The following is a 3,750-nucleotide window of genomic DNA, read 5'->3' on the forward strand; positions in this document are numbered from 1 at the left end:
GATGTTTATCGTCTGGGGTCCGAGATCAAAACTGGGTCATTGCATCACTGGCAGGAAAGGTTGACAAGACAAGCCTTGCTCACGGAATTTCATCTGACTGTTTTCAGCAATGTTATCAGGTCTAATAGTGTCCCCCCTCCCTCAGTTCGGAATCGAGTGCAAAATTTAAAAGTTTGAACCAGAGTTTGAAGATGTTTGTGACAAGATATGCGGCGACTTCGTAGGCTTGTACCACAACGCTGGGGGATGTACGGTCACCATAAATAAAGCAGGTCGATACTGACATTAAAGTGTGCTACCCATGTAGCTTACTGTACGGCAACTCTCCATCCAGTCCAGACAATTAAAGTTGTAGAAAACTCGAAGTATTAGTTTCAGATCCATAGTAATGGTTCACAGAGACGAACATATTAAAAACCCTAGTGACCAAATGTAGAATTATTCGCAACAAATTTCCAGATTTGAAGCGTTCATAAAAAACAGTGGATCACACATAAACCTGATGGACAGCAGTGAGGTTTTTAAAGCAATTCTAAGGGTATGTCGAAAGGATACGAAAATGCGAAATAGTGTACTGGTCGCAGTAGACAAGAATTTCATATCCTCTGTGATAGATTGTTTTAGTAGGACTCACTATCAAAGGCGGGGATAAACTTGAATTGGATCTTTCTATCGGCTACCAGATATAACCCAAAACTATAGGAAACCGCACATCGCTGGTACATACATATCCCATCATATCGTGATCGTTAAAGGAAACTTTGCTCATTAATCATCAGTTGTCAGTACTCAAAATCGCATTCGAGGTACGGACTATAACTGCATCGCAGTTTGTGTGGAAAGGATTCAGCAGAATGTTTGATCGTGTGTGTTGCCGTTACATGTGATTTTAACCTAGTCAGGTGCTACTGTATTCTTTATATTACTTGAAACGTTTTTATCATATACGTGACGTCTGCACCCCGATGTATTACATTAATAGCGTGCTTCATACACAACACGTACAACAGACCAGTATGGCAATACTTGCGACGCAGAATTTTGATGTCCTAAGTCTTAATAGCCGACGAATGCATGTAGGTATCTGAAAATGACTTAAGGCTAAAATTGTGCAGTATTGCAAAACTAAACTAAAACTTAATAGTTGCAGGCGTCATGGAGTCATATAAGAATTTCACGGTAACTGTGAACACGCGTTCCAAAATCACAATATCACCAACAGTACAAACTTCCTTAAGACCTTAAAATTTATTATTTATTGACATACATATTATTTAAGAAACTTCGTGAAGATGATGATCCCGCGCCCGGGTTCCCGAGTTCGATTCCCGGCGGGGTCAGGGATTTTCTCTGCCTCGTGATGACTGGATGTTGTGTGATGTCCTTAGGTTAGTTAGGTTTAAGTAGTTCTAAGTCCTAGGGGACTGATGACCATAGATGTTAAGTCCCATAGTGCTCAGAACCATTTGAACCATTTGAAGATGATGAACAGTAAATAACATCCTACCGACGAATTATCATGAGGCAAACAAAAGCTCTACGAACTTGGACCATCATCAGTTCAAGGCAGAGCTTTGTCAGAGACAAAGGGCACCAGGCAAGGTGGTACTAAAATCAATGGATTTAACCTGGACGCGTATACTTCATTACAGACATTTACCTGAGAGATGAATCGTGGTGCGTCTTAACCCTATTACTGGTCTTGTCTCTTAACCGTCCCTAATATGTCGGTTGGAAATGAGAAAGAGTGCAAGAATCAACTGATGAAAGCAGCAGGTACTTACAATCATTCTCCCCAAGCGCCATTCGTGAATGGAATAGAGAGCTGGGGGGCGGTAACTCCGCCACACAACGTAAGGCGCTTGCCAAATACAGATGTAGATGAGGTATACACGTATGCTGAGACTGATGCTCCAAGTTCTCTCTCCCTGTCAGTAATAAGCAGGGCCAGCTTCCATTCGTGTTGTGTCGATGGGACAGATGAACAGCAGGGCATCTACACCAGAGTTTGCCCTCAGATTTTATTAAACATTCTATTTTATTTATATGTAATATGTAATAGTTTGATCCAGTAAATTTGTATTTCATTAGTTTATGCATAACAAACGTTATGCAACTTGATTAGTGAGTTATTCTACACTATCTGAACAAATTACAATGGGTGACGATAACATGGGGTGTGCCTGCCCTTTGCCTTTATGACTCCTCGAACTCTGCTGGGGACACACTTAATGAGGAGTCTAAATGTCTGTGTCTATTCAAGAGCCGAAACCGAATGACCCATTCTGTTGTCGTTGCTTCTCAACTGACAACACAGGGCTCGCCGCCTCTTATTATACTGGAGGGACCAGATCCATGGCCAATGGCCTTGCCGCAGTGGTAACACCGGTTCCCGTTAGATCACCGAAGTTAAGCGCTGTCGGGCTGGGCTGGCAGTTGGATGGGTGACCATCCGGTCCGCCGAGCGCTGTTGGCAAGCGGGGTGCACTCAGCTCTTATGAGGCAAACTGAGTAACTGCTTGACTGAGAAGTAATGGCTCCGGTCTCGTAAGCTGACGTATGGCCGGGAGAGCGATGTGCTGACCACATGCCTCTCCATGTCCGCATCCAGTGATACCTGTGGGCTGAGGATACCACGGCTGCCGGTCTGTACCGTGGGGCCTTAATGGCCTATTCGGGAAGGGATTTTTTTGAATTTTTTTTAGACCAGCTCGTGAAATATACTCGTTAATCCCACAATAGATACATCTGTCTTGGTCCGGATACTTCTAATCACATCTTATGTGAGAAGGATAGTCGAAAATATTCAAGCCACTAAGACTATTCATCACATTTGTCTTGTATTTACGATTCATAAATCTCTCAGTCACAAAACTGAAATAATACTTCTGGTCCAAAAATCCTCATGATGTTTTCAATAAGCCGAAGGAGTGAGGTAACCGCTGTAGCTGATTTTTATCATCGCTGGAGCTATCGGAAAGCTAAATTGACACTTACGCGCCGTTCCAGCCGCTGACATGCGCAAACGGTCTCGAAACTGATTTAATTCTTTACAGATCGCGCTAAACAGAAAAATGCTACGTATTATAAAGTTTAGAGCACTGAAAACAATAAAACTTCCCATAGTTCAATGACACAGTGAAATGTAGTGAGTGAATATCAGTTAACGGTTTTTAGAAGAGTTTTGTTAACAATGGAAAGTAAATAATCTTTGTCGATTTTACTGTGATCCAAGTTCGTAATAATCGTCAGCAGACCACAGTGGGCCATAACAAGTAAACACAGTCAAACATCGCCTATCCAAGCTAGGAGTGACACTAAATCCTCCGACTTATTGAAAATTCGGACAATCCAAAAGTTCAAAAAAGATAGAGTGATATTTCTTAAATGCCATAGAGACCTAGCGGGGTGTTTCAGTGGTTAGCACACTGGACTCGCATTCGAGAGACCGACGGTTCAAGACCGCGTCCCACCATCTTGATTTCGGTTTTCCGTGATTTCCCTAAACCGCTTGAGACAAAAGCCGGGATGGTTCCTTTGAAGGGGCACAATCAACTTCCTTCCCCATCCTTCTTTAACCCGATGGGACCGATGACCTCACTGTTTGGTCCCATCTCTCAAATCAACCAACGAATTATAAATACACACCTCTACATATTTTTACATAAACACAGAAACTGAACATTATTTTCACGTACTGGGGGCGGATAGTGGAAAAAACAGTGAGTTTTATAAACTGAAATAATCAGT

At 42.4% G+C, this 3,750-nt stretch overlaps 1 pseudogene; it reads left to right on the top strand.

The window, feature by feature from the left end:
• The first annotated feature begins 2,358 nt into the window (after positions 1 to 2,358).
• On the top strand, positions 2,359 to 2,476 carry LOC124607872 (annotated as a pseudogene).
• The last annotated feature ends 1,274 nt before the right edge of the window (positions 2,477 to 3,750 follow it).

This window comes from Schistocerca americana, chromosome 3 (assembly GCF_021461395.2).
Source record: "Schistocerca americana isolate TAMUIC-IGC-003095 chromosome 3, iqSchAmer2.1, whole genome shotgun sequence".
Classification (NCBI taxonomy): Eukaryota; Metazoa; Arthropoda; class Insecta; order Orthoptera; family Acrididae; genus Schistocerca; species Schistocerca americana.